General features: G+C 44.1%; 1 pseudogene; it reads right to left on the reverse strand.

Annotated features, from left to right (window-relative positions):
• Nucleotides 1-3,307: 3,307 nt before the first annotated feature.
• LOC124709365 lies at nt 3,308-3,425 on the reverse strand (annotated as a pseudogene).
• Nucleotides 3,426-5,782: the final 2,357 nt, after the last annotated feature.

Raw genomic sequence — 5,782 nt, forward strand, 5'->3', positions numbered from 1 at the left:
TTCATTCTAGAAACTCGCCGTAGTTCCGGCTAATCCGAACAAACTGGTAATCCAAACAAGGTCCGGTCCCAATTAGTTCGGATTAACGGGACTCTAATGAGCTTATAAATTTGATATTCCACGCCCCTTGTGGCTGTCTTTTACAAAATCAAACTCACTCAAACATACATCACAAATTCCCCTATTGCACAATAATTTCTCTCGCATACATTTACCTAGTTTTCATACAATATCACATTTTCACTTTACGTATGTCCTCCATTCACTCTCTGTCTCCCCAAAATACTCACACAACCAAAATACGATGAAACAGTAATTTTCCAAAGTACTTCTAATTACATCAGAAATCTGTGGTAGTGAAACTAAAAAAAAGTCAAGAAAATTACATTTACTGAACCTATCCTCTTGGTTGTAGTTTCAATTGATACTATAAATGAATACCTTACAACCCCTAACTCCGTTTCATAATGCTAGCACGGTTCTGAAGTATTTTAGGTAAAAATTGGTATCTCCTAAAGCTTTGAAGCAAATGATTTGAAATTTTAACAGTATGGTTGTGTTATGCATTGAAATGGTTCAAATGGCGCTGAGCACTATGGGACCTAACTGCTGTGGTCATCAGTTCCTTAGAACTTAGAACTACTTAAACCTAACTGACCTAAGGACATCACACACATCCATGCCCGAGGCAGGAGTCGAACCTGCGACCGTAGCAGTCACGCGGTTCCAGACTGTAGCGCCTAGAACCGCACGGCCACTCCGGCCGGCTGTTATGCATAGAATTTGGTATGCTAAAAATGAAAAAGATCGATTAATATTTAAGAGTACTTCTTCTGATTCAGAGAGAATATTTGTAACGTGTTGCACAGAGCGTTACGCAAGTACACTGCTCGCTCGACCCAGCAGCCAGCGTCAGCTGTGCCAGCGTGAGAAACGTAACAGCTCTCCTCCCGGCACCACGGCAAGCTACGCTTTCAATGCAAGATGATTAATTTGCTGCGTTACACACTGAACTACAGAAGTTATTTCTCTAAGGAAGCAACAAGAAAATATGAACAATAGAATTGAATCTCTACAGAGGTACGCAAGAGAGCGTCCTGATCTAATGAGAATAACTGTCACTCTATGAATACAGTTCTACGGAGTTGGGAGGGAAAGCACACAGTCGGTCACTATCGGTTACTGCCAAAGATCGGAGTCGGTTGAGTTCACGATCGGTGGTGGACTGGTGTTATCTTCGTCCAGCAGCGTTGTATCGGCGACTCGTTGTTTACTCGAAACTACACTCGGCGGTAGATTCGGTGGCACTATCTGGAGAGCTGCAGGTGGCTGTCCTATAAAGGGCGCACGGTGTGAGCCTACCAGGAAGTGGCTGCCCTCACGTGGTTTCGGGGATGCGAAATAGTGCACCCTCCATACTGCAGCAGATGACCCAGTGAAACCAGTCAGCTGCAGGCGTCTGAAGGGACGCCAACCCGCAGGGCATTGCTGTGTGGCGGGTGTGCCGGGTCATCAGGCGCCAGCCGTGCACGGCACTAAGTGCACTGATTTGGATGGGAAGGGTGTTAATAGACCCGATGTATCTTCAGCTGAGACATGCTGTTTCTTCAACTGTTGCAACTGCTGCTTAATATCCTGCATACTGACGCTGAAATGGAGGCAACGTCCGAACGGATCCGCACATGTTCGGTAACAGATCTGGGGGGTCTTGATGCCCATAGTAGTATCTCAACCTCACGCAGACAGTTCACAGAGACAAGTGCCATGTGTGAACAAGCATTGTCCTGCTGAATGATGTCACCGTGATACTGTCACATGACAGCTAAAACATGTACTGAGTTCCTTCAGTCACTATAAGCCGTGACCTGAAGCCATCCCCCATGGTTTCCCACACCATAACGCCAGTATTACCACCGCTTTTGCCTCCCCAAACAAATGAAGAATAGGACCTCTCAACAGGCCGACGCCAATCTCGCCGACGATTATCATCTGGGATAGTGCAAAACCATGGTTCATCGCTGGATACAATGTCATGCCGCTCGTCAGCAGCCCATGCTTTCCGGTCACGGTATCTCTACAAAGGCAGTAGTATTGTGGTGTTAACGGCAGCCTAAGCCTGGGACTCTAATTTCCTATTCCGACTGCTGCGAATCTCCGTTCATTGGTGTGGAATGCCACAGAATGTTGTTCTCAGATGTCAAGCGCAGGTTTGGAGGCGTTACAATGTGCCTGGTGTACGGTACAGAGATCCTCCCTTGTGCTGGGCAGACGTAGTCTCCTGTAACCTTGATGACGCGTATGCTTGCCTCACGTCCCATGCAGTCCAGCATCTGGCCACTGTCACGTCCGAATGGCCCACAAATCTGGATACTGTACGATTCGACCCGACAGCCAAACTGCGACCCACAATGAGGCCCCTTTCAAACTCTCAGACGCTGACAATGCTGTCACGGCATTTCAAGTGTCCTTCATAGCGATCACACAAAATCTGATGGAGTTCATGCGCGTTATACATCTTACCATGTATGGTAACCGCACTAAACGTGAACAGTACTGACGCTCTGTGGTGCCCGTTCCGTCTGTCACTCTAGTCATACACATACCCGGCGAGGGCGTGTGCGTGTACGAAGTTACATCTGACCATATCTTCTGGAAGCTCCACTGTTTTATCAGGCAGTGTATTATCTGCTGTTCCCCTGCGTAATAGGACAACTACCGTTCACGCTATACACTGATGACTTAGATGACAGTATTAGCTGTAGTTACATACTTCTGCCAGATGAAGCACTCGTCCACGAGGAAAATGCATCACGAAAAAATTACCGCAATATTCAGTTAGACCACGTCAAAATGTAAGCTTGGTGCAAAAACTGTCAACTAGCTCCCAGTGAACATAAGTGCAAAGTTGTGCACTTCGCTAAATGTAAAATAATGGTATCCCTTGACTACAGGCCAGGTGGGACACAACTAGAGTCGGTAAAGTCATAAATACTTGAGAGTACCAATGTGTAAAGATAAGTGGTACGATCAAATAGGCTAATTTATAGGTATAGGAAATAGCAGGATACGATTCATTTGTAGGTTACGAAACTAAACTGCAGAAAAGCCCTCAGCCATCAGGCTACAAGTGGCCCATCGGGGCCATCTGAGCGCCGTGTCATCCTCAGCTGAGGATGCGGATAGGAGGGGCGTGTGGTCAGCACACCACTTTCCCGGTATTTACGATGGTTTTCTTTGACCGGAGCCGCTACTATTCGGTCGAGTAGCTCCTCAATTAGCATCACGAGGCTGAGTGCACCCAGAAAACTGGCAACAGCACATGACGGCCCGGATGGTCACCTATCCAAGTGCCGGCCACGCCCGACAGCGCTTAACTTCGGCGATCTGACAGGAACCGGTGTATCCACTGCGGCAAGGCCGTTGCCAAACTAAACTACAGAACTACTAGTATTCAACAGACCTCTGCGTTTCTGTTCAGTATAAATTGAGCAGACAAAATTAGACAGACAATAGCCCACTTGGAGGCTTACAAGCAGTTATTTTTCCAACTGTGGAACATGGGACAATGACAGGTACCCTCTGTCACGAACTTCACAGCGTTTTGCAGAGCCTACGTGTATATGTGTAAGGACGACCACTTATAGGTAATTTTAAAATAGCACCCAGTACGGAGAATCTACTGAGTCTAGACTGAGAGGGTACATCCAAGTTCTGCGTAGACCCGATGATTACATCGTGAAGAGGAGCTGCTTCGTCAGTGCAGAATAAATATATGCAAAAACTATGCGAAATAAGGTGAAATAGATGCGTGACCAAAAAAGCAGCAGATTATCGATGCAAATGCCACTGTGATTGTTTTCCTTTTTAAATAAAGAAAGATGCTGTACCTCAGAAATGTGTGACGAGGGAGAGGAAGAACAGAAAGAAGAAGTCGAAAGTTTAATAACATTTCACAGCTTGTCTGATAAGTAAGAATCCTGAGCCTTAACGATATTAATTCGGAAGTGACTAAATTTCATTATTTACCGGACCGATTATTGCACTTATAGTAGGCATGTCTGCATACAAAAGTAGTGTGTACTGCATCAGAGATTCGTGTGGAGTACAAGTAATTGGCTAGTGACTTAGTGTATTGGTACAAATAACCGTTGCTATTGGCTGAACAATAGAAGTCGCCGTCCTATTGTCCTCTGCCCGGAGGGAGCGCTAAATCAATAGTTGTACAAAGGAACAACAGGCAGACTTCAACTCGAGGATTTGTAATCTGTGCTCTCGCAACACAGATCTGTGATACATCGCGCTACCAAGGAATTTGTTCCTCAGTTCTGCTTTGCCAGTCGGAAACTCTGGTACTCTTCAGGAACTCAGCAACCCAGACTCTTGCTACATCATGAGTACGTCATATTCTCCACACCAAGTGCTGACTGCAATAATTCAGAGCTGTATTTGCTTTCAAATTATCCTCTACATTTGGATCTTCAGCGTCGCAATTCCATTGGTCATAATCCTCCTGTCTGAAGATTCGAATGTTGTTGTTGCTAGATCCTGTTACATGCATTGATAATCCATTTAGGATAGCACATACTTCTCCGTCTACGTCATTCTCCGCCACAAGCGGAGGGAACCTTTTGTACCACGAAGTGAGCCGTCCAACCCTATTCCACTCGTCATCAATTTATCATTACCTATCAGTTATTATTTAAAACCTTTTCCGTTTTCTTTATAAATTTTACCTTCTCTGAGCCGACTTCTCGAGTCCATTCTTCCCGTCGGTAAGTCAACTGCGTGAATTCTAAGTATAGTATCACCAATAATTCTTCTGCTGATGTTTTCCAATAAGTACCGGATATCTTTATTTGGGCAATGTACTGGGTCCTTGAGAGCGTCTGAATAAGCTTAAATTGCTGTTTTAAAGCAGCTACAGTTGCACATAAACTGGCTGGAGGTACGTAAGGCGTGATGAAACTTTACATAATTTAAAGTTAATCTTACTGTTTCGTTGTTGTTGCAATTGTGGCTTCTTTGTACATCAGCTTAGGTGCTTACTCAAAGACTTTAGAAATATAAGTGTTGTACAACTTTGAAAAAATAATGGAAAAGATAGACTGCTTCTCACTGTATAGCGGAGATGTTGAGTCACAGACAGGCACAACAAAAAGAAGAAAAAGACTACTAAACATTCTCCATCGTTTGTTGTACAGCTTTCCTCCATCCAGATATATCCCCAAATATCGGTTTATTTCTAACTAAAAAGCGAAACTTCATTCAGTTTAAAACAGGAATTTCGGGTTGCGACTACCTCCTTTCAATAACGTGTTAACAGCCTAGTTTCAGCATTCCACAATTTACTGTGTTCGCAACATTTCTGGACTGTGGACATTGCTGCATCACATTTTTGCTCCATCTTGACTCCATAAGTTCCATAAACTATTAAAAAATGCGTTGAATAATGAAATGAAGGATAATGTTGATTGGAAAACCCTTTTTGAATTAAGATAGCAAGGATAAAACACTCGGAGCGAAAGGTTATCCGAGACTTGCATGAAAATGCGTTGAATAATGAAATGAAGGATAATGTTGATTGGAATACCCTTTCTGAATTAAGATAGCAAGGATAAAATACTCGGAGCGAAAGGTTATCTGAGACTTGGATGAAAAGACGTAGTTCTTAGAGTCGAAGGATATGCAATGGAAGCAGTAATTGAGAACGAACTGAAACAGGGTTACAGCCTATCCGCTCGTGTTGTTCAATAGATTCACAGAGAATGCAGTAAGGAAACAT

This window comes from Schistocerca piceifrons, chromosome 7 (genome assembly GCF_021461385.2).
Source record: "Schistocerca piceifrons isolate TAMUIC-IGC-003096 chromosome 7, iqSchPice1.1, whole genome shotgun sequence".
In the NCBI taxonomy this organism is placed as follows: domain Eukaryota; kingdom Metazoa; phylum Arthropoda; class Insecta; order Orthoptera; family Acrididae; genus Schistocerca; species Schistocerca piceifrons.